Raw genomic sequence first — 26,066 nt, 5'->3', positions numbered from 1 at the left:
AATAAGGGAGGTAGCACAAGGCTAACTTAATAAAAAAGAAAAGTGGCAATAAGCTAACTCAATAAATGGGAATAGTAGCAAATATGCTAACTCAACAAAATCATAGAGATGAAGAAAAGCTAATTCAATACAGAGTGGAAACAAGTGTCACTCTTAAAAATCAACGAACGGTAAGGCTTGTATCCATCACTCCTCATGAATTCAAAAAAATTCTAGCTGTTCTTTCATGGATTAATTAATATGAAGTTACAATAAAATAAATCCTAATAGGCTAAAAAATAGTCCATACACTTCAGAGTGAATTGATTGTGTAAGTGTTATAATGTATAAAACACTCTTGTTTGTCAAATTTCGATGGGACAAAACAACTTATGATGTGGTTCTCACAATGAGATGGAAAGTTCACCTTCAAGTGAATCAAGATGGAAAGTTCACCTTCAAGTATTAGCCATGAAGTTGAAAAGTGCCAGCTTAAGTGCAAGTCATTAAGATGGATTGTTCAAACCAAAATGAATTTTAAGTTCTACTACATTTTTAGTAGAAGATCAATTTCCACTTTCAACTGTACTTCAAGTAAAAGTTTAATTATGCACAATTGAAGATTTATACTTTACTCTTCAATGTCCAGTTTTCTTAGGTATAATTGACCCTAGAAAGGCCTTAGACTTAGGTGCTTTCAAATGATAAACTTATACGAGTTTTTATACTTTGGTTAGGCTTTAGTTCGACTAGTTTAAGCCTTGGTTCGACTAGTCTAAACTGTAGCTCGACCAGTCTAAGATTATCTTCAACTGGTACAAGTTTTAAATTTAAAAATTGGATATTTCTGGTGGTTTCTTGACCAGTCGAGCAGACTGCTCGACCAGTCGAAGAAGTAACTTCGACCAGTCGAGGGGTACTCGACTCAAAGTCCAGCAGCTAAATTTTAACATCCTCGACCATTCGAAGCCTGCGCTCGACCAGTCGAAAAGGGCCCTCGACCTATCAAGCAGAGCCTTCGACCAGTCGATCGACTGTTTTATCCGATCATGCCCAAAATTTGAAATTTGGTTAGTTCTTAGACGAGTCGAAGGAGACCTTAGATGAGTCGAAGTAACAACATTTTACCATATAAATAGAGTCCTTCTCTCGTTCCGAATTTACTCATCCAAACTAAGAATAACCTCCACTTAGAAAGAGAGAAGTCCCCACTACCATCAAGCTATTGTACGGTATTTTATATTTTTGTTTATATAGCTTTTGTTTTTAATTCCTTGATCTCTTTTCATGAATCATATGTTTTAAAGAGAGTAATCACTCTTCTTTTGAGATCTAAGGGATTCAAATAAGTAGCATGTGGTTTGAATTAATTTAAAATCAATTTAGAACCTAGAACCCTTATTTGTGGTACTGGACATTGAACATTCTACTTCAAGCGAAGCGATTCGACTGGCTATGTCAAGAATGTCTTCAAAGAAAAAATAAGTATCATTCTATATATTTGTATTTTGGTTTCTTTGAGATATCCAGAAAATCTCATATATTGGTTTTGACTAAGATAACCTGAAAATCTCAGCATGGGGTTTTTTTTGTTTGTGATAGCCCTTCTAAAATTACAACTATATCGGTTTTAATGTGAACTTGTGAAAACCTTGTTTATTAGTGAACGCCAATATCATGTGGGTTGTGATTATTGGAAGTGGAGTAGGTGTGGTTGTTTGATAATAGTTATTATATACACCAAACCACTATAACTCCAGGTGTGGTGAATGATTTAAGTTATGTACATGTGGTGAATGAGTGTAATTTATTTATGCATATGTGGTGAATGTTTGTAATAAATAACTCTCTTATCTCTTGCTTAGTTTGTGATTTTAATCCTTACAAACGTTTGTGAAATCAAGTTGTCCTACCTAAAACTTTGTTTTTGGTGTAAGGTTGTCCTATGAACTAAGTTGAATCAATTTCTCAATACTACTACTATTGAGATTTGTAATTTATTTTGATTTATTTATTATTTCAGTACTTTGAGGTTTTATTTAGCATAGTCCTATTCACCCCCCTCTAGGACTGTTAGCTCACCTTTTTCAAGTGGTATTAAAACTAAGTTGCTCATATTTTGGATTAAATTCCTTGAGTTTAAAAATCTAGAGCTTTTATTATGTCAAATTTCGATAACTTGTTTATTACCAGGCCACCACCTTTTGATGGCTCTAACTATGCATATTGGAAAGCCAAAATGAGAATTTTTCTAAAATCCTTAGATAAAAGCGTGGCAAGCAACAGTAATAAAATAGAAATCACCTTTATCTGAAGTTCTAGGCAGTGATGGAACCAAATCTTTGAAAGAAACTCCATTTTATTTTTGGACTACAACTCAGAAAAGCAAAAGTAGTGCAAATGCTAAGGCCTTAAATGAAATTACTTATGCTCTATCACCTGATGAATTTAAAAGAATCATTTCCTATGATACAACTAAACAAGCTTGGGATATCCTTAAAATGACACATGAAGGAACTGCTATAGTTAAGAAATCTAAGGTTCAAATCCTCACTACAAAATTTGAGAAAATACGTATGGAAGAAAATAAAACTTTCATGGACTTCTATACAAAATTAAATGATATAGTAAATTCTATGTGGGGTCTAAGAGATGGAATCCCAGAAAACAAGGTCTATGCTAAAACATTGTGATCTCTTCCTAAGACATTCAATTCTAAAGTAACTGCCATCCGAGAACTAAGAGACACTGATTTAATGAAGGTTAAGGAGTTAGTTGGTTCTCTACAAACTATGATTTAAATTTTAAAGCCCTTAAAGTTAAGTCCATTGCTCTTAAATCATCTAAATTTGTTTTAAAAGATAACTGATAATTTTGATGTTGAAAATATAGAAGATGATACTTGCTAAAAATTTTTACAGAATTTTCAAAAATAAGAAAAGATCTAATTTTCAAAAACCATCTGATAAAAGAGAAGGAAAATCTATAAAAGACAGTTAATGTTTCAACTACCATAAATATAGGCATTTGGTGAATAAATATCCTAAAAGGGATAGATAAAAAAGAAAGGGCATGTTAGCTACTTGGGATAAATCATTCGGCTCTGAACATTCTTCTGAGTCAAATGAATTAGATCAAGAGAACTCAAATGAAGTAAAAGCCCTAATGACTATAGCCAGAGTCACCTCCTCAGATAGCTATAACTTATCTGATTATGATAATCTCAGGAGTGACCCTGAAAATGAGAATGAAGATGAACTTCAAGATGCCTACAATACCCTATATAGGAAAAGTTACAAAATTGTTGTCAAGTTAAAAATTTAAAAGGAAAAATATCTCAAACTTAAAGAAGAACTTGAAAACAATATTTTGGAAAAATCTCATCTTTCTGATTGTTTTGAAAAAGCAAAACTTGATTTAAATTTCAAAACCTCAGAATTAGAAAAACTCAGAATTGAAAATGAGAACTTAAAACTCGAAGTTTCTTCTCTTTTGAGTTCTAATGATACTTGGAGATATGCCCATGGAGATCCTAAACTGAAAAATTATTAACCACATCCAGAAAATGTGGCAATAAATTGGGTCTGGGTTATATCAAAGATAGTTCACTGAAAAATAAAAATGCATTTCCTATTTTTGTAAAAGGAGAATCCTCAAACTCAAAAGATAAGAATTTGAGAAACTATAGTCAAAATGATTTCAAAAATCCAAAATCTTTTCAAGCTTCTAAGATTAATTATAATCCATCAGCTATTGAAATCAAAGATATAATCCTTTAGCTAAAAAAATAGCGGACTTACTCAAAGAGCTTCTTAAATCTAACTCAAATGAATTCGGAGTTAATAAATAGAGAAATTCCAACTCCCATAAACAAAAAAAGACTAATGGAACTCCTAAACCCAAAACCATAATGAAATGGGTTCCAAAATTTACTTGTCTTGTTGCCCACACTGCCTTCAAGGCTTCTAGCCATTTAAAATGGTACCTAGACGGTGGATGTTCAAGACATATGACAGGTAACAAAGAAATATTCACCAACTTCAAAGAAATGAATGATGGTTTGGTTACTTTTGGTGATGGAAGCAACTACATAATTATAGGTCAAGGTACTGTTCAACTCTCTAATCTTCCTCCTTTTGAAAATGTTTTGTATGTTGAAGGTCTTAAATACAATCTCCTAAGTATTTCTCAAATCTGCGACAACAAATACAGTGTAAAATTTACTAATCATGGATGCGAGATTACAAATGAGAAAGGTTGTGTGATATTAAATAGTCATTGGACTTTTGAAATTTGCTATCTTATCAATGAATCATGCTCTTCTAAATTTTCATATTACATAGTCCAAATAGACGAAACAGAACTATGGCATAAACATCTTAGACATGTTAACTACCGAAATCTTTATAGATTGAGCAAAATAGATCTTATTCGAGGTCTACCCAAATTAAAAAAAAATAAAAAAGATATGTAGCACATGCAAAATTGCCAAACAAATGAGTAGTCACAAGAAAGTGAACTCCTTAGGCACAACCAAACCTCTTAAACTTCTCCATATGAATTTGGTTGGACCAACAAGAACAGAGAGTAGAGATGGAAAGAAGTACTTTCTGGTTATCGTTGATGATTTTACCAGATTTACTTGGGTCGCTTTTATGAGAAAGAAATCAAAGACTCTTGATGAAGTCAAACGAATTCTTAAACAATTTTAGATTGAAAAAAAAGTAAATGTAAAAGATCAAAAGTGATCATGGTACTAAATTCAAAAATAGCAATTTTGAGAAATACCATACATATCATGGCATATCACATGAGTTCTCTGCTCTTAAAAAACCTCAACAGAATGGGGTTGTTGAAAGGAAGAATAGAGTGCTACAAGAAATAGCTAATGTTATGTTAAATAGCATGAATTTACCAAAAAACTTGTGGGCTGAAGCTATTAATATTGCATTTTATATTATAAATCGTGTGTATATTAGAAATTCAAAAGATAAAATAGCTTATGAGTCATGGTTCAATAAGAAACCAACTGTCAAATACTTTTAAATTTTTTGAAGTAAGCGTTTCATATTACGTGACTGAGAAAATTTAGGGAAGTTTAAAGCCAAAAGTGATGAAGGAATATTCTTGGGTTATGCTCTAAATAGGCGAGCATATCGTGTTCTTAATAAAAGAACAAGAGTGATCCAGGAATCTATTAATATTGTAATTGACGATCACTTGATCACATCCTCACCAAGTCTAGATGATGATGAAGTCAACTTTATTGAGAAACCTGACTCTGCATCGAATCCAATTAATGCTGAACTGAGATCAGTTAAAGATCATCCTATTGATTGATATTAGTAATCCTCTTACTGGAGTGTGAACAAGAAAATAGTTAGAGAATATCTATAACTACATGTGCTTCACTTCTCAAATTGAACCAGCTAATGTAAAAGAAGCACTTGCCGATGAAAATTGGATAGTAGCCATGTAAGAAGAGTTAAATCAATTTGTAAGAAATGATGTCTGGTATTTGGTTCCTAGACTATCTAATAAACATATAATTGGAACCAAATGGACCTTTAAGAATAAATCTAATGAAATGGGAAATATCAATAGAAATAAGGCACAACTGGTTGTATAAGGCTACACTTAGATAGAAGGAATTGACTATAATAAAACCTTCACACCAGTTACGCACCTTAAATCCATTAGATTATTTATTTCTATTGCTTGTTATAAAAAAAAAATTAAAATATATCAAATGGATGTCAAAAGTGCATTTTTAAATGGTGATCCACATGAAGAAGTTTATGTTGAACAACCTACAGGTTTTGAAGACCCTAAATTTTCAGATCATGTATATTGTCTTAAAAAGGCACTTTATGGTATAAAACAAAATCCCAGGGCATGGTATGAAAAGTTGACTAAGTTCTTACTCAATAACAATTTTATTATGGGAAGTGTTGATAAAGCATTATTTAATGAACACATATTGATTGTACAGATCTACTTTGATGATATTATTTATGGATCTACAAGCACTAACTTGTCCATTGAGTTTGCAGAACTTATGAAATCTAAGTTCGAAATAAGTATGGTTGGAGAATTGAATTACTTTCTTAGTTTATAAGTAAAACAACAGGAAGATGGTAATTTCATTTCTCAAACCAAATATACTTTAAATTTGGTAAAGAAATTTAGATTCTAGATCGGCAAAAAAGTTTGATACTGCTATGAGTACAACTCTCAAACTTTCAAAGGATGAAACAAGTAAAAGTATAGACTCTCACTTATATCGCAACATGATTGGTAGTTTCTCATACTTAACTGCTAGTAGACCAGATATTGCTTTTAGTGTTGGAATTTGTGCTAGATATCAATCTGATCCAAAAGAATCTCATCTTCTTGCTGTTAAACGTATAGTCAGATATGTCATAAGTACTATTAATTTTGGTCTATGGTATCCTCATAATACATCTGTTCAACTAGCTAGATATACCGATGCTGAGTGGGCAGAAAAAATTGACGATATAAAATCTACCAGTGATAAATGTTTCTATCTTGGAAATTGTTTAGTTTCCTGTCACTACAAGAAATAGAGTTTTATATCTCTGTCTACAGTTAAAGTTGAATATATCGCATTTGGTAATGCTTGTACCCAGCTAGTTTGGATGAAAAGAATGTTAGCTAATTACGGAATTGGGTATGATACAATGATCTTGTATTGTGATAATTTTAGCACAATCAATATTTCAAAGAATCCTATTCAACATTCTCATATGAAACATATAGACATTAGACATCATTATATTCAAGAATTGGTTGAGGATAAAAGCATTTCATTAGAATATATCTAGACTGAAAATCAGCTTATTGACATTATAACTAAATCGCTTGACAGGAATAGATATTCTAAATTAAAACATGATATTGGTATGTGTATTTCTAATTAATTAAATCATGTTGTTTATTTATTATTTTATTTACATATTAATAAAAATTGTAAAACATTTTTAAATAATAAATGAGATCTTTTTCCATTTGCTCAACGGGTCGAGTACGTCCTCGACCTTTCGACCCTTAACGAGTCGGGGACAACACTTGACCAGTTGTGGACCGCGGGCTGACCCATTAAAAGAGGAAAAAACCCCTTTTCACCTCATTTCTCTCATCTTCCTCAACTAGTCGTGGCCCCACTCATCAAACCCATCTTCATAGAGCCATTGTAAGTGCTTTATGTTCGATTTCCTTCTAGATTTGGGTTCATGTATGCTAGTTAATCTTCGTTTTGTGGTTGATTTAAGATTTGCATCCTTTCCATAAAGGGTTTTTGGGCAAAAATCTGATTTAAGCCAAACTCATCATTTTTATCTTCTTTTGCAAACTTTACATGGAGCATCGGTCTAAGAGGAAGGCTGCACGCAAGGGCCCTAGTGGCTCCTCCTCCCGGACGACTTCAGTTAGGGTGAGAACCCTGAGAGCTCTTCACATGTAAGGGATCTTCGCACTAGAGATATAATCATAGAAATGAGTGTGAATCTCGATCACATTCCTCCATTCAAACTTTTGCCCATTCTGTCTGCCGTCAGTTGGGAAAATATTCTAGGTTGGGGCGGAACAGCATATCGCTCCATAGCTCGAGGAATGTATGCTTCTATAGGAGAATTGTCTCATGAAAATCTTACATTCTCTATTAATTTTAGAGAATGGACATTTCTAGTTGATAAGCACCTATTATCAGGATTACTTGATGTGAATGTAAATGATGATGACATACCCACTCCTCTACTTGCTAATAGAATGTATGAATTTGAGCGTCAGGAGATTACCTAGAAATTATGTCGGTTTAATGCCGAATGGAGTTCTGGTAATGCTCTTTATACCACCCAGATGATTCCAAGATTCAGAGTACTTCATCGTACTTTTACATCAAATGTGTATCTCGCTTCAGGAATAAGTCTGAACTTACTCCCTTTATGGCTCGTGTTTTTTATACCATTGCATCTGGCTTACCTATCTATCTTCCGTCTTTGATATGTTACTTGATTATTCAATTTTGTATTCATCCGGGTCATGGTTCCATACCATTTGCATATCTCATGACAACTCTTGCTATCCATTGCAATGTTGTCATTCCTTCAACTGAGACACCTGAGGTAATCTTACCTTTTGATAACACAAACATTCACAAGATGAATTTGGACTACCTACCTGGCCAGCGAGATGAGGATGAAGTAGAAGAAGCGGAAGCCCCTTTGCCTGAAGACACGTCTATGGATGACATTTTTGCTAAGCTAGAAATAGACGATGAAGCTGATCCTGATTTTTAGCCTTCTCAGATTGATGCTTGGCTTAGATCTTTAGAGGAGAGAGTTGTTGTGTTAAAAGTATCACAGGACAATCTGGCTGAAAGTCATAAATCTTCAATGAAGTATATACATAAATACTTTCATCGCATTATTAAAGGACTTCACTAAATTGACCCATCTATACCTCCTCCATCCTCTTCTAGTTCTAATTAGGTTGATTTTTCTTTCATGTTGGGCTATATAACTTTTAATTATGTGTGTTTCGCTTGTGAACTCTTGAACTATGCTTTCTTTATATTACTTGCTAACTTTGGTAACTTCTTTGCTGGACTTAATTATAATGATTATATCTTGGTTCCGTTATACATTTTTCAAATTCTCATTATGATGATTCTGTTATATATATTATGTTCACATAGTTACTCTTTCCTTTGTCAATTTGTGACAAAAAAAGAGAGAAAATACTAGAATGATGTGAATGATGAATAATGAATTCATTGAAAATGTTGATATTTGTTGGAGTTGTGCATATGTTATAATACAGGTGTGGTGCAAGGTACAAAGCAAAGAGAAGCTCATACAAGTATGGTACAAGGTACAAAGCAAAGAGAAGCTCACATTAAGGGGGAGTAGTAGAAATGTTGAAATTTTTAACTAAGTGTTTTGTCACAAATTTGACAAAGGGGGAGATTATAAGTGTTATAATGTATAAAGCACTCATGTTTGTCAAATTTTGATGGGATAAAACAACTTATGATGTGGTTCTCACAATGAGATGGAAAGTTCACCTTCAAGTGAATCAAGATGGAAAGTTCACCTTTAATCAAGATGGAAAGTTCACCTTCAAGTATTAGCCATTAAGTTGGAAAATGCAAGCTTAAGTACAAGTCATTAAGATGGATTGTCCAAGTCAAAATGAATTTAAGTTCTACTACATTTCTAGTAGAAGATCAAATTCCACTTTCGACTGCACTTCAAGTAGAAGTTCAGCTATGCACTACTGAAGATTCAAGCTTTCTCTTCAATGTCCAGTTTTCTTAGGTATAATTGACCTTAGAAAGACCTTAGACTTAGGTGCTTTCAAATGATAAACATATACGGGTTTTTATAATTTGGTTAGGCTTTAGTTCGACTAGTCTAAGCCTTGGTTCGATATTCTAAGCTGTGGCTCAACCAATCTAAGATTATCTTCAACTGGTCTAAGTTTTAAATTCAAAAATTGGATATTTCTAGTGGTTTCTCGACTAGTCGAGCAGACTGCTCGACCAGTCGAAAAAGCACCTTTAACTAATCAAGGGGTGCTCGACTCAAAGTCCTGTGACTAAATTTTAACACCCTCGACTGGCCGAAGCTTGTGCATGAGTAGTCGAAGAGGGCCCTTGACCAGTCAAGTAGGGCCTTCGACTAGTCGAACGACTGTTTTATCCGATCATGCCCAAATTTTTAAATTTGGTTAGTTTTTAAACGAGTCGAAGGAGACCTTAGATGAGTTGAAGTAACAACATTTCACCCTATAAATAGAGGCCTTCTCTCATTCTAAATTTACTCATCCACACTAAGAATAGTCTCCACTTAGAAAGAGAGAAGTCCCCACTATCATCAAGATATTGCACGGTATTATATTTTTGTTTATATAGCTTTTATTTTTAATTCCTTAATCTCTTTTCATGAATCATATGTTTTAAAGAGAGTAATCACTCTTCTTTTGAGATCTAAGGGATTCAAACAAGTAGCCTATGGTTTGAATTAATTTAAAATCAATTTAGAACCTAGATCCCTTGTTTGTGGTACTAGACATTGAACATTCTACTTCAAGCGAAGCGGTTCGACTGGCTACATCAAGAACGTCTTCAAAGAGAAGCTAAGTATCATTCTATATCTTTATATTTTGGTTTCTTTGAGATATCTAGAAAATCTCATGTATTGGTTTTGACTAAGATGGCCGAAAAATCTCAGCGTGGGGTTTTTTTTTTTTTTGGTAATAGTCCTTCTAAAATCACAACTGTATAAGTTTTAAGGTGAACATGCGAAAAACTTATTTATTAGTGAATGCCAATATCACGTGGGTTGTGATTATTGGGAGTGGAGTAGGTGTGGCTGTTTGAGAACAGTTGATGTACATACCGAACCACTATAACTCCAGGTGTTTGTGGTGAATGATTTAAGTTATGTATATGTGATGAATGATTGTAATTTATTTATACATATGTGGTGAATGTTTGTAATAAATAGCTCTTTTGTCTCTTGCTTAGTTGTGATTTTTATCCTTACAAACGTTTATGAAATCAAGTTTTCCTACCTAAAACTTTGTTTTTGGTGTAAGGTTGTCCTACAAACTAAGTTTGAATCAATTTCTCAATACTACTATTGCTATTGACTGTTAGCTTGCCTTTTTCACATAGGCACAACAATACGATTTCGGGTCAGACGGGTCACTTGATAAGTCCAAATTACTCCAAAAATGAGTCCTGCTGCCCTATGGTTTAAAATTTGGATTTTAGGTTAGATTAATATCAATAAAATCATAAGATTTGTTGACATAACTATGCGGTTCTTTGGATACACAAACTATGCAAAGTTCGGGACTCGAATGTGTATAGTTTCACAATTTAACACATAATTTTTTAATCTAACCCACAAAATATGTCCAACATGATAAAATTATATCTCAAACATAATTTCAACATGGATAAATAGTTTATAATTATCTATCAACTTATTATCATTGAAATCACATTAAAAATCAAACTATACACAACTTTAATGTAGAAATGAGAGAATTACGTATAAATTTAACTTAAATTGGTGTAAACTTAAAAGAATCCCTCACCTTATCCTTATATGTAAAACCTATATATATATATTGATGTAAGAGGGCTTCCACATAAACTACGATGTCTCTCGACCAAGAGGGAGACACCACAGGTGTGAAGTAGGAAGAGAAGGGATGAGCGTCTAGGCCTGGACCTCTCTCTCTCTCTATCTCTCTCCTAATCTCTCTTGTCCTTGGACATGGGAAGGTGGGGTGCATGGGTATTGAGTGGAGAAGGGGTGCACGCCCTCTTTTGTAATGGAGTGGGCATGAGAGGGGGTGTTTTGCATTCCACTTGAATTGGGTTTCTCAAATTTATCTTTTATGGCGATATTCTTTAAATCTAATTCATCCATATTGTCAAGGTTATTGAATAGAGCTAGGGTAAGTAATTTTTTTAGTGATTTAAAATTTAGATTGGCTCATCTTGAAAATTCTCATAGCGGGTGCCAAAATGGACTTGATCTCAATTAATGGTTAACGTTTAATGATCACAACCCAATTTTATGAGAAATATGTAGTCAGGATACGCAAAAATTGGGTGAATTTTGGTAGTTGATTGATGGTGAAAAAGGCTCAAATATGAAATTTCACCTACTCTGCTAAAAAGAAGGAATTGACTTTAAGATGGTTAACATTCAACGTTATAGGATCATAAATTGATATCTAAATTTTTTATGATCTCATAGTTGTATGATTGCCAAGTATGGTCCAAATTCGAGTTGTGATTGACAGTGTAAAGTAGGTCAATCGGAAGGTCCCGATCTAGAAAGAGTTGATAAGCCTAAAATGATTAACTTCGTGCATAAGGAAAAGCCTACCAAGGTGGGGTTTTCATACTTCAGACTCATTCCATATGATGGGCAATTCAAGTCATTCTTATAAAAGAAAATATTCTACTATAACTACCCACAAGCTTTTCTCACTCGATGGACATCAAAATCAATGATTATGGGGCTGATTTGTTAATTGGGCCACTTTTATAATGATCTAAGGGCTGAAATTCGGGGTGTATAGTTAATTTATGATACATAGTCATGGTATAAAATTTCACATCAAAGGAATCATGAGAAGCATGTGATCTAGAATTCAAGGGTCTAGGTTAATGGCATTTTCATAATTATTGTTAATCTGAGAGTTTTGTGAAATCTAATCAGTCTACATGATTATATGCATGTTTCTAAGAAATTCTTACAGAAGTACTCATATCTAAATCATTACAGATAAAGAGTTATTCACTAAATAAGTTAAAATTCTTATTAATTGAGGGGAAATAATATATCAAACAACATGATTAACCTATAATAAAATGATAACATCTGAAATGTTACAATTGGTCATATTTAAGTTAGAGAACAGATGTAAGGTTAGGATGGGCTAAATTGGTGACATACACACACACACACACATATATATATATATATATATATATATATATATATATATATATATATATATATATATATATATATATATATATATATATATATATATATGAAATTAAATTTCATGATAACACTTGAGAACTTTCAATATTCGAGTATTGAAAAGTTCGGGGTGTTACAATCTACCCCCTTAAACAAAATTTTGTCTCAAAACTTTAATTACTTTTACCATGTATACTGATTTATTATGTTAAGTTTTCACGGTATTCCTTGTGAGGTAGATATATGTGTCCATGTGTGTATAAGTGTGTATTGGCTAGACGAAATCCGGGCGCTACAATATACCTCCTTAAATGAAAATCTCAATGCCAAGATTTATATGTATATCTCTATTACCAATATTATAGTCAAATGTAACTCAATGGTATATTCTTTCTTAATGAATTTATCCAATACCTAAACTTAGGGTTTCCATTTGAATTCAAACTTGGGCTTCAACGTGACCAAGTGTTGTTTCAGTAATCCAACAAGATTGAAAGCCTACCAAAAATCATTAATAGTTCTGTTACCATAATTCTGAGTTTATATCAACGACTACATCCTAGTTCAAAATTTCATTTCGATATCCATCCAACATCGGATTTTCAGCTCTACTAGTGAAAACTCATGGATAAATTGGATAGTTCTATTTACAACCATTCCACATGCTAGTGCTTGGTGAAAACATCTTTCTAGGCCTAGGAAGGATCTTAGAGGCTCAAGTTTTTAATTTCTCATCATTTTTCCTTGGGTAAGTTTTACAAGATTTTTCAGTTTAGTCTACAATTCAAAGTAGTGGGAATTTGTTCAGGTGATGATTAGTATGTTAGGGAGAATTCTAATGCCAATGATATAGCCCTTATGCGTATATTTATTTTATTTATTTATAACATTTCACACATTAGTTCCCCCACTATTTAGAGAAATTTTTTTTCTTGTTTTTATTTTTTGGAGCAACACAGAAAAACAGTTATAGTATGGCTAATATTGATATGCTGAACTCTTGGTAGTTGAATAATTTTATATCAACATCACGGTGGACCCACCTGAGCCACCTGCCCATTTTTTCTCATCACCATCATTATGGAAGGTAGTGGAATGATGATTAAATCGATTAATGAGGTAAGTTTTTGCAAACCTTTCTTGAAAAAGGTATTAGAGTGTAAATCCTATATTGATTAGGTAGTTTAAAATAAAATCATTTTTTTTATCTACCAACGAAAATGGAGAATGGTTCAGAGAAGGATGCATACTTAATTTTTACGAAGTCCACTATGGTGCATATATGAAATCCACTCTGACTACTAGATGTGTAATCCCATGTTAGGCTTAGCGAAAAAAAAAGTTTGATCTTGTTTACACCCATTTTCAATGCCCTGACATGAATCAATGGAAAGCCGCCACATGTCGAAAATATGACTTTAGTATTCACGAAAATCATACTTGCACCTGAAGATATACTTGGTTCATCTTCCTTCAGTGATATATACTCCATTATTAATGTAGTGGCATAAACCCTTGTACATGCCTTTAAGGGAACAAACTGTTGCATGCCATGTGGCAGCAATTACCAAGCCAATTAATGAGGTAGCGTGCCCGACATGTCTACATAGACCCAATGAGAAAACAAATCCTATCACAAATCTAGTTATGATACACATGGTAATGTTGTCTCTCATTGTCCTTTTAAAATGGAAGATTTTTCCAAAGATGTTTGGAGAGTTTGCGAAGATTACAAAGATCCCGAATATTCGAAGATCGAATCGATATCCAAGCAAATACAGTTGTCACTACCAAAAAAAGGGTCAAAGGATACAGACTGCGTCATCTTTTCGCTACGGATATAAACCGTAGTTATATTTACTATGGTTTTACTCTATAGCTAAAGAGTTGCCACACCATTAATAATTAACAGTGGTGTAAGGGGCTCTATAGGACCTACAAAAATATATGTATTTTATCTAAGCCGTTTATCTATTTTGAAATATTATTTTAGGACATGAAACCAAAAATCAGCTAGATTGAAGGCTCGAGTGAACCACACAGTAGGAAACATGAAGATTAAATCACATGTGCTTCCTATGGTGTGGTCCACTTGGTCCCTCAATCTACTTTAATTTTGGCATAGAGAACTAGAAATATTTATGAAAATTAATGGACGGAATGGATAAGCCAAATACATTATGGTGGGCCCCACGGAACCCTTGATAGGACCGTCCATGGTCCGTCTTACCCCATCCACGCCCAAAAATGGGTGCGCGCTCAAAACCGAGTCGCGGCAAAAACATCTCCTCTATTTCTCTCTCTTCGTTCCCTAACCCTACCTCTGCTCAATCTCTCTCATCTTCCTCTCTCTCTCTCTCTCTCTCTCTCTCTCTGTTCCCTAATCTGTCTCTCCCTCTCCGTCTCAGCCCCATCTCCCTCCCCATCTCCCTGTCTCGTGCTCCATCTCCCTCTCCCTCCCTTGTTCTCCATTCTCTCTCTCCCTATCTTGTGCTCCATCTCTCTCTGTCTCTTGCTCCATCTCCCTCTCCGTCTTGTGCTACCTCTCCCTATCGGCGCATCGTCTCCATTGCCACCATCGTTGTCTCCAAATTTAGTGCAACCAGTAGCTCCCGCCCTTCACATCTTCTCTGACAGGTACTCATTTCTCTCAAATGGAGATTTAGATTTTTTAGTTTATAGATCTACAAATCCACAGATTATAGAGAGACAATATTGGAATTAGGGGTTTCCTAAAATCTATAATGGGAAAAGGATTAGGGCTTTCCCAAAAAAATTACTTTTATAGTTTAATGGTTTGATTTTCTTATGTGCTTCTCATTAATCATGTTATGTGCTTTTCATTATCCATATGTTCATGGCCCAAATCGCAAGCAGATGGTATTAATCATTTATTAGTGGTTCAAATTCCAATCAAAATCAAAATCATTTATTGTCAAGGTCCCTTGTCAGATGTTTGGTATCAGGCAAATTTTGAGTGATTTTCAGTTTAACCTTCTATTGTTTCAATCTGAGCATTAGGATTTCTATGCTAGTTCTAATGACCTTGGCAACAACAGCCCCAAGCTTGATCAGCTGATTCAAGAAGTGGCACATCATAGCATAGATGCTGCAGAAGATGGTGCATGGGAGGTCTGTGGTAATAAACCTAAGAATTGAACCAGGAATGTTGCTGAGAAACAGAGGGGAGCCTCAACTACTGCCCCAAAAGCTTGGGGCCATCCAAAAATGTCTCAAAAGTCGTCCATGTCTAATAATAGTCAAACAGGATGGGCTTCTGAAATTAATTGGCAGACTCAAACAGTTGATTCTAAGAGAAAAGCTCACAGAGTAAATGCAAAGCCAGTGTAATCTCCTAGGTCTGGTTCCTCAAATGTTTCTGAAATTATCCTAGTATTTATGATAAGAGGAAGTAGCCCTCAAGTTGTAGTTAACTTCCATTTGTATCTAACATGATGGTAATATAATTAGAATTTGGGGAATGGTTCCTCAATATGAATACCAAGGTAATTGCAATTTTGTCACTTCCACTTCCAGAACTAATTATTTCAGTTCACTTCATAAGTACATACTGTGCTGGTTCTTAATCATATAGCCTCTATTGTTAAGATCTGTTGTTAAATTTTAGTAATGGAAGTTCATTTTTTAATGTTCCAAAATCTTACAACAAGAACATTATTTAGCAGCTGAATCTAATATTATGCTTGTAATTGTTGCTCCTCATCATTGCAGGTTCTTATATACAGAGATTGGACGTCTTCAGAACATTCACAATAGCCATAGATGTAGTGGAAATGAACAATTGCAAGTTGATGATTCTACAAGCTCGTTTTTCTCTCAGGGACAGATTTTCCTGACCAAGGAAAATGCAAAATGAGACCGGGTTGGAAATTGCATCTATATATCACACAGATGCCATGTAACTCTTACCATTTTTTTTCTTTAAATTATTAGTGGTGGTCCTATTAAATATATGAAGTTTTCAATTGTTTTCACCACTCATGTCAAGGAGATTTTACTATTGCTTCTTATTAAAGTTGCTTATTTGTTGATACTGTTCTATACAGAAATTGGATGATATTTTGTGCCAAATTGACTGAATGATCATGAAATACCATTGCATTTTGTGATATTTGGTGGAACCAAATGCACCCTAAAATAAATTTGGTAAGGTGTCCAATTGTTAATCATGCCTAAATTCTGGTAGGGGTCGACCCAAAACTCTGATAAGTGGTCATAGACCAGTTCCAGGCCCAATAAATGCCTAAAAATCAGGTGATTAATTACCCATCTCAGATAGACCTAGGCATTGTTAAGGGTAAGTTTGGTTGCATCAAATTTCATGAAATTTCACCCAAAGTACTTGTCATTATCGCCACTAAAATTTCATGTTAATTCAGTTGGGCAATCTGGAGACATCGGATGGTCATGACTGGCAAGGTCTAGTGGACTATGCATGGAGCCATGATGTTGTGTCGGACAAAACTCACCAATCATAAGTAATGGCAGATATGTATGTGATACTATGGTTGATGCTTCATCATGCTTAAGTAATGGCAGAAAAGCACCCTGAGATTTAACCCATGAAGTGTCTGGTGATGGAATCCTATTTTTTATTATGTGTGTTTTATTTGAACTTATATGATGATTTGAGTTGTTTTTTTTTTTTTGTTTTTTTTTGTTTTTTTACAGAACTATGATTTATGTGGGTCCACTACCCACTTACAGAGTTTTGTCTCTTTTTGTTGGTCTTTTCTTTCTTCCTTGAAGATATTGGTCATGGCCTTTGTGTTTGGCTGTGCTTCGGTTAGCTCACCCCTAAACTGGAATGTATCCGCTGCCTAGTTCTGAAGAATCAAGTTTAAGGTAAGTATACAAGGTTTGGCATCTTATATTAAAAATAAAAATAACTTAATCTATGGTTTGCATAAAGTGAATCTCGTCATTGTGGAGTTTCTTTTGGTAGTGTTTATTTACTGTGTGAAATCAATTCTAGGACTTGTCTAGGTGTAAGGAAACATTGTCAGCCCTTAAAGCCATGCAGGGGCAAGGAGCCTATCCACAACTAGAGCTGGACATAGCTCACCTTGAAAAGGAAATTGAGTTATATTCATTGGAGAAGCTGTGTTATGAAGCTTAAATGATGGTATGGTAAATGAGAAGGCTTCATCTCCTTTTCAAATAGGTATTCTCTCTCTCTGTATATTTGATCACTTTAATGTTAATGCATTAATCTGTTTATCTTACTCGGAAAGTGGTTGTGAACTTTATTGGATTGATCATGAAACTATGTGGATTGAACGCCTAGCAATGACAAAAGTTTTGTATCATGATAATATTTGTTCGTACAGTTTATTTGAGTGATAATAATTCTATAAACGGTTTGGATGTCTTATAAACATTATGGTCAACTCCAAAAAGGTTTCAACGGTGTACGTGGCTGTTCCAACTATTTTGTTAGTACAGCCACTTGAGTTTTGAATCTGCCTGATTTTTAGAATCCTGTCCCACCGTTGTCTTTCAAAATAGATGAATAGAGTGGATATGGACCCCACAGAGATATCTTTATGCCTAGGGGCACATGCAATCCTGCAATACATCAAGGTGGGCCCCACGGTTAGGGACTTACCAACTAAGCTGCTACCCTGACTCACCTTTGAAGAATGTATTGATTCAGTAACTTTGAAGAATGTAATATTCTTGAAAACAAACTGTTTGGTTTTCTTTCATTGCTGATTTTTGTAATTGGGTTAGAGATTTTCATTGTCTTTTTCTTAAATTTTTTTTTTTTTGGTTACAAATGTGCATCCAGAATTAGTATTCCTCATGTTTAAAATCACTTTATTGGATGATGAATAATGAGATCCTTGACCGAGGGTGTGCACAAGATACTTAGATTTTGAGGAGACTGCAGTAGTTTGGTATTTGTCATCTGTAATATTGATGTTGGACAGTGATGGTCCTGCAGTCTATATAAGTTATTGATGTTCTTAGATATGAGAAGATAAATTGCTTCATTACATTTTTTGTTCAGGAAATTGCTTCACATCTGGGCTTTCCTGATGGTTCTGTAAGCCACTATGGCATGGATGTTGATGTTAATAGTGTGTTATTAATGGCTGACATTGTTCTTTATGGTTCCTTTCAAGAGGAACAAGGTTTTCCTCCATTGCTAATTAGAGCCATGTCCTTTGAAGTACCTATCATTTCTCCTGATTTGGCTATCATAAAAAGATATGTGAGTTTAGTTCCATTTAAACTCATCCTTGTTTCCTTGACATTTACATGATTGAAGTTCGCAATTTTTTATTTATATTTATTTAAAAACCCGTCTTAATACAGGTTCTTAACGAAGTCCATGGTTTGATTTTTCGAGCATGTGAACCTGAGACATTGACTAGAGCTTTCTTGATTTTAGTATCGGACATGAAGCTGTCTAAATTTTCTCATGTAGTTGCTTCCTCTGGAAAGTTACTTGCTAGGAACATACCAGCATTAAAGTGCATAAGAGGCTATGCAAAGCTTCTAGAAAATGTTCTTCAGTTTCCATCAGATTCCATGCTCCCTGGGTCCATTTCTCAGCTTCAAAAATACAATTGGCAATGAAATTTGTTCAAGAAGAAATCATATGAGAGAGGCACGAACCAACAATGAAGCCAGAACTGAACTTGAGATTCATTTGAGAAAAGCTGTGGTGTGAGAAGCTACCCTTGTTCAAGCACTTGAAGATTTGAGGTAGACTCTTAGTAGAACAAAACAACAGGTATTTATTTGATCCTGATTCTTGAACTGTAATTTCACTAAGTAACAAAAAATGATTCATTTGTTCGTTTGTTGTTGTAGGCAGTTTTTAGAGAGGACATAGTTCGAAGAGACATTGATGATCTTCAAAGATTGGGTGATATGCAACAACAAAAAGTTTAAAATTGTAGTAATTGCCTATTTTTTTGCTGATCTTATATTTCTTCTTCTTTTTTTTTTTTGCCAGTAAAAGTCTCCGTTATAGTGTTTGTAGAGTAATGCCTTGTAACTCATCTTATGAATGCATTCGTTAAAAGAAAATCTATTTTAAGAATGTTATGACTTCCTTTTCTTTTTCTTTTTATTTTCCTGCTTTAGAATACCGACTACTGTCCTTTTCTCATGATTTGGATGAGAAATTGTTTGGTATTTTGGCTCATGATTTGGATTTTTACAGGGATGGTGTGAGTAAAGGCCAATTTAGTTAAGTTTTTCTTTATGAATTAGATGCAATTAGGAAGGTGATTTTCCATACTTGGGTCCGAGTTGCATTGTCCTTCTATAACATTTTTTTTTTTTTTAATTTAGTCATATGAAAACTTTGTAATGGTGCCATTTCTATGTTCAGTATTCCACCTTACATGCCTGTGTTTCATTGCAGGAAGGACATGTTCCACCTGTGACATTTGTGGTAGTTCAAAAGAGACCACACATGGCTTTTCCCTGCAGGGACTGTAATTCAACTGACAGGAGTGGTAACATGTTACCAGGTATGTCAAGTTGTCATTAATATTATTATTATTATTATTATTATTATTATTATTATTATTCTTGATATGGTTCCCATGCCTTTTTTTTTTGTTATATTGGCATAAATTGTTGTTTTGGTTAGGAACTGTTGTCGATACGGAAGATATGCCACCCAATTGAGTTTGATTTTTATCTCTACAGCCATGCCGATATTCAGGTAACTGCTGGTTCGAATGGTAGCACGATGGTTCTTGTTGGCCATGATGAATGGTTGCCTTATGTTGTTATTTTATTGTCTTGTGTGTATTTTCCAGGGAACAAGCCGTCCCACCCACTATGTTCTATGGGATGAGAACAAGTTCACAGCATATGCATTGCAAAAGCTAACAAACAATCTCTGCTACACGTAATTATCAGCCAACGTAGAGGTAGATATTATCCAAACTTAAAAAATGTTGGCAAAATTTGAAGGAATATTTTAAATTGGATCTTTTCCCATTATAATACCTTGAGGATCTACTATTAGACTTCAAACCTTCACCCAAGATGGGTGGAGTGTGCCAAACTATGAAGAATAATTCTACAAGTTGATGATGGACAAAGGGCAATAATATTCTCTATGAGCTATTATGTGTAGCGTACCATACAACATTAGAGAGTATACTATATCTGATTTCAAATGATGTGCATATATTAGTTTTCTTGTAAAAATTTAGAGCATGCCTTACTAGATGCCAATTTTGACTTGCAATGTATCTCTTGGTTGTGATGAACATCTATTATTTGTTTTGTCGCAGCAGGAGATTTCTTTGGCTTCTAGATGTTTGCATCCTTGTGTGCTTCAACACCTTTTTTTTTTTCTTTTTGGGTTAGCTTGTTAGTACACACCCACTGTTAGTACACGCAGTCAGCCACCCCCACTAGGGATCGATACCAATACCTACAGTGTTGAAACGAGGCATCTCCACTCAGTCTACCAGTTGAGCTATGGATTAAAGTGTTGTGTGCTTTAGAACCTGATTTTTAACATGGGCTGGAGAAATAGGAGATGCCTAGCCAATCAAAGCTAATCGTGTCAGCTGTTACAAGCCCAATTATACCAAACCTTAGTTTTTCGATTGGGTTTCCTTAAGTGCATTTGTAGTTTGTTTTGAAAACTTTAAATAGACGCAATTTTTTTTTATTGGTATTGTGCTTTTATGAATGAATTAAATTGAATGATTGTATTTGATTGATTGAATGAATAATTATGCACATGTTTACGAATAGATTAAAATAGATGATTTAGCCTCAGTTGTTGTGAATTGAGGTTAAAAATTGAATTTAACCTTAGTTGATGCCAACAAAGGACAAATTCATATTTACCCTCAATTATCCAAACTGATACTACAACTCCTGTGGCTAAAGGCTTTAGCCTCGGTTCTTGAGAATTGATGTTAAAAATAGATTTAGCTTCTGTTGTAGGCAACCGAGGCTAAAATTTGCATTTAGTCTCGGTTGGAAACAAATCTCATTGTTTAAGATTGCATAAAATGCATCAAATTCTCAATTGAATGTGATTGAAAAAATGAACGTTTAATCCAAATGGCATTACTACCCATTATCAACAAAATGGGCTTGAACTACACCCATTGGGCTTTTTGAATGACTAGTAATGCCACCTGGACTGAAAAAGAGTTCCCTGTCCCAATTTCAAAGGCAAATGGATGAAAATTTCAAATCATTTCATCACCAATTATATTGATGACTTCATGATATTTTCATATTCTGTGCAAGAGCATCTCCAGCATTTAAATGAAATTTGGCAACTGGTCCAGAGTCATCAACACATTAGGTCAGTTCCTTTTTACCTTCTATTCCTTCATGAAATGATCTCTTAAATCCTTTCTATTCGTTATGATCCCTTGAATATGATGATCTATTTTAGGATGAAAAGATTCGTTCGGAGTTAGCAAAAGTGTCCGCCATTCATGAGGAGTTGTTGCTGCTGGAATTGGATGTTGCAAAAGAACAACTTAAGAACCTGCAGAAACATCAAGAAGAGCTGGAAATGAAATAAAAAAAGGATATTAAACTTCTTGTCAAAGAAGTTAAACATGCTAGATTGGAAAGTTTTAGGAGAGGCTTGAGCAATGTGAAGTATTGTTTATTTAGAAATGCGAATGTAGGATACATTGTATGATTTGATTTCTATTTGTAATAAATGCATCATTTTTTTTCCTGATTGCATTCTATGTACTATTCCTATCAGCATTAAGCTTAGATGAGTTATCAATCATAGCAGGTTCTTGTAATGGAAACAGGCATCATTATTACAATTTTTTAACAAATAGCTACGAATTTTGGTCGTAGCTATTGTTCTGAAAACCGTAGCTATTGCTAACTACAGCATATTGCTATGGATTTTATTCCACTTTTAGCTACTGATATTATCCATAGCCGTAGGTACATTACACTACAGAGATTATAGCTACTGCTTTTTTTTTTTGTAGCTAGTGATATCTACTGCTATGGATCTAATCTGTAGCTGTAGGTATATTCACTATAGAAAGTATAGCTACGGCCTTTATCCATAGCTAGTGATATTTATTGCTACGGATTTAATCTGTAGGTGTAGCTACATTTCGCTATAGAAATTATAGCTACGGCTTTTGTCCGTAGCTACTGATATCTATTGCTACGGATATAATCCATGGCAATTGGTTTTTTGACCTTTAGCTACCCCACCAATAGCGACGGATGTGCTATGGACTAGATCCGTAGAAAAAGGTCTTTAGCTACGGTTTTTGGCCGTAGCCTTTGCTCGTTTTTCTTGTAGTGTGTGGTTAAGCAAATAGGAGAGCTCGATGAAAAATCTGGTCCGACCAATTCATTGATTATATGGGACATGGTGAAGATAACACTGATCGAGCCATTTTGAGGCAACAATGTCCTAAACGATCCGACCCCTTCAAGATCATAATCAAAAGGGAGAAAGAGTTAGAGGTCTCATAAGAGGTGGTCTAATTAGATCATCCAAGATGCATGACCATGATTGATTTGAGGTCCAAGATTAGTGGTAGAGGTTCCCTTGATTGATTCCAAATTTATATACAATTATTTTCTAGAAGGGACCATCTACGCGAAGATATGAGAGTCAATGGTTCTAGAGGCGCACATAGACCTTTCTATTTGGAATGTATATCATCAAAACTATGAAGGATCCGAGATTAACAAGGAAACTTAAGGAAAGTTTAGCTACCTTGACAACCTATAAAAGGCACAAGTGATGAAGTGCTTGAGGCGCCATACCAAATACAAATATATCTTTTTTACATTTACCTTCTGCTTATCCTAACATAGCATACCCTAGTCTTAGTATCCATTGTTACTGTCTATCACTCTCGTTACAGTACTGTAGGATTAGTTTAAATGTCTATAATCATAAGTGGATGAATTCCGATCAATTGAGTTCTTAATAAGGCAATTACATATCTCTGGTCACATTCTGCTGACCAATCACCTCAATTGTCTATTCTTATAAGTGGATTAGGTATTTATCTCTCATTTTTTCATTTCTCTAATTTATTTTGATACTTTGTTGATTGTAACAAGCCACATATTTAAATATTAATAAAAATTGGCATTATTTAGCATTTTTTTATTTACTTATTTATCTTCCTTCATTTGAAAAATATTATTTGTGATTATTGGTGAAAGAAAAGTCATGAACTCATAAGGAAAAAAAAAAATTTCATTAAGAAGGACTAACCCCTACCCTTTCACAAATCACTTGATCACTGATCTCAACCAGTTCCTAATTCGATAGTTGGATTTTTTAATCCGGTCCTACATGTTCGTTTCCTATGTGGGGCATTAGCGTTCAATCAAACGTCAAGTCAAGTATGCCTCTGGCACACCCCCACATCATAATTGTACACAAAATCTAAATAGAGGCCATCGATCACACTTGTGACCTTGTGTTTAGTAGCCACACCAAGTGAAATAGGTGGGAGAGAGATGTCCACCCATAATTTCTACAAGGTTATTGTGATGATTATATTAAATCCACTCCAACCATTAGATGTCACACTGTTCACAATCCCAAGTGTAGGGTCGCAATGTAGTAATAATCTCAGTGAGACCGAGGTCGAATCCACAGGGACTAAACTTGTGTGCCTTCTGAAAGTAACTAGAACTAGAACTAGAAAAAGATGAAAACCTAAATATGGAAGTATAGAGAGTAATTGTGACAGATTTAATGAAAAACTTACGGAATTCAAAGGTGAGAAACTAGGGTTTCCAAGGATCCATTTGTAGGTTCTTAGGATGCTACTTTGCTTGATTCAAAGCCACAACTGGAATCAGAGTCCTATCCTATCCAATTGTGAAGAAGAGATTTGGCAGATCTATGAACTTCTCATGAATCTAATCATCAATGGATGTGAGTGGTGAAGATTTGGAAATGATTCCATCACTTAACCATGCCCAGGAGACAAGGTAAACAACAGGATTTACCAATCCTATAACCAATCATAAGAGGATTGTGAAAGTTAGGAAGGATTCCATCATCCTACCATGTCCAAGGGATGATGGTAAACAATAGGATTTCCTAATTTCACAATCTCAATTCAGGAAAAGAAGATATTTCAAGCTATTGTAGATCTATTGTAATTTGTCACAATAAACCATTAAAAACTAAAAATATTCCTTCATAATAAAACTAGAATCCAAGAGAGTTCATCAAAACATGAATTAAAACAAAGTAAACATCCCAATCATGCTACAAGCTTCACCTCTTAGCCCTAACTAAGAGGTTTAGCTAACCATAGACATGATTGAACTAAAAGAATTCCCGAACGCCGGCTCCACCCTTTTGCTCCACTCCTTAAACCCTCGAAGATGCTTAAGAATATCCTAGGGACCCCTATTTATAGTTTTACAACTCCAACTTTCATACAAAGTTGGAAAAATTCAAAAATTGCCTCAAATGTATGCAATCCACGCAAAATCTGCGTAACCTTTGACTGGTTAAGGACAATCTTTGACTGGTCGAGGGTGACAGGAATTTAGAAGTTCATGTTGCTGGAGTTTGAGTCGAGGATTCTTTGACTAGTCAAGCATGATTATCGACTAGTCAAATCGAAGCCAGGACTAGTCGAGTAGGAGCCTAAACTAGTTGAAGCGAAGCTAGGACTAGTCGAGTAGGAGCCTAAACTAGTTGAAGCGAAGCCAAGATTAGTCGAGGATCACAAAAATTCACTTTAAAACTTCGATTTTCTTCATTCTTGACTTGGTTTTCTTAGATCTTTAGCATATGAATTCTTTATTCTTGGTCTTCTAAGATCCAATCTTTGGCTTGGTAATTCTTGAGTGTTAAATCCATGCTTTTAACATCCTTGTCAATCCAAGCTCTTAAATTCACCTTGCAACACAAACATGATTAAAATAGAACATTAAGCATTATCATGTTCATAAAACCAATTAATAAATGGGGGATAATGTGCAATATTTGACCCTCAACACAATCCCCTACCAGCATTGTACTAGTCCAGAGCAAAGTATGCAAAAATTATTTTGAGAACCATAGGACAATTTCTATAAGCTCAAGTGGTTTTTTAAAAACAATCCAAATAATAGAATTCTAAGATACATCAATGTTGAGCATCACCTTCTCCTCAACTCTAGCACTCAGTAAATTTCACAATCTAGTTCAAAGTATTAATCCTCTAATTAGAACAATTCTAAATATTAAGTTCCATGATTGCATAATGAAGCTTAGACTTATCACACTCAAAGGTTCAATTCTCATTTTCATAATAACATTGATAATCAAAAGAGCATTTAAGATGACTAAAACCTAAACCACAAGTTGCCTTATAGTTCAGTTTAATTTTTTTTCTTCCAGTTTTTGATTTTTCCATCGATGGCTTTCACACTATATTCAATCTTTTTAATGATCTTTAATAGGCAGCCGTTTTCGACGATAACTATTTTTTTAGCTGGGTATTTATTTATTTTCCTTTCTTTTCAATTCTTCTTATTGAACATGATGGACAAATTCCCCAGGTTGGTTCCTTC

General features: G+C 34.4%; 1 long non-coding RNA gene across 2 annotated transcripts; it reads left to right on the top strand.

Moving 5' to 3' along the window:
* Positions 1-16,031: 16,031 nt before the first annotated feature.
* Positions 16,032-18,872, top strand: LOC131238541 (uncharacterized). Of its 2 annotated transcripts, none has more exons than XR_009167906.1 (4): positions 16,032-16,434; positions 17,208-17,394; positions 17,560-17,700; positions 18,550-18,872. It is a non-coding gene; the product is annotated as an uncharacterized LOC131238541 (long non-coding RNA). The 2 variants fall into 2 exon arrangements; XR_009167905.1 differs by having other exon boundaries at positions 16,033-16,434; positions 17,208-17,381; positions 17,523-17,700; positions 18,550-18,871.
* Positions 18,873-26,066: the final 7,194 nt, after the last annotated feature.

This window comes from Magnolia sinica, chromosome 3, assembly GCF_029962835.1.
Source record: "Magnolia sinica isolate HGM2019 chromosome 3, MsV1, whole genome shotgun sequence".
Taxonomy (NCBI): domain Eukaryota; kingdom Viridiplantae; phylum Streptophyta; class Magnoliopsida; order Magnoliales; family Magnoliaceae; genus Magnolia; species Magnolia sinica.
This window is presented reverse-complemented; position numbering and strand designations above follow the sequence as displayed.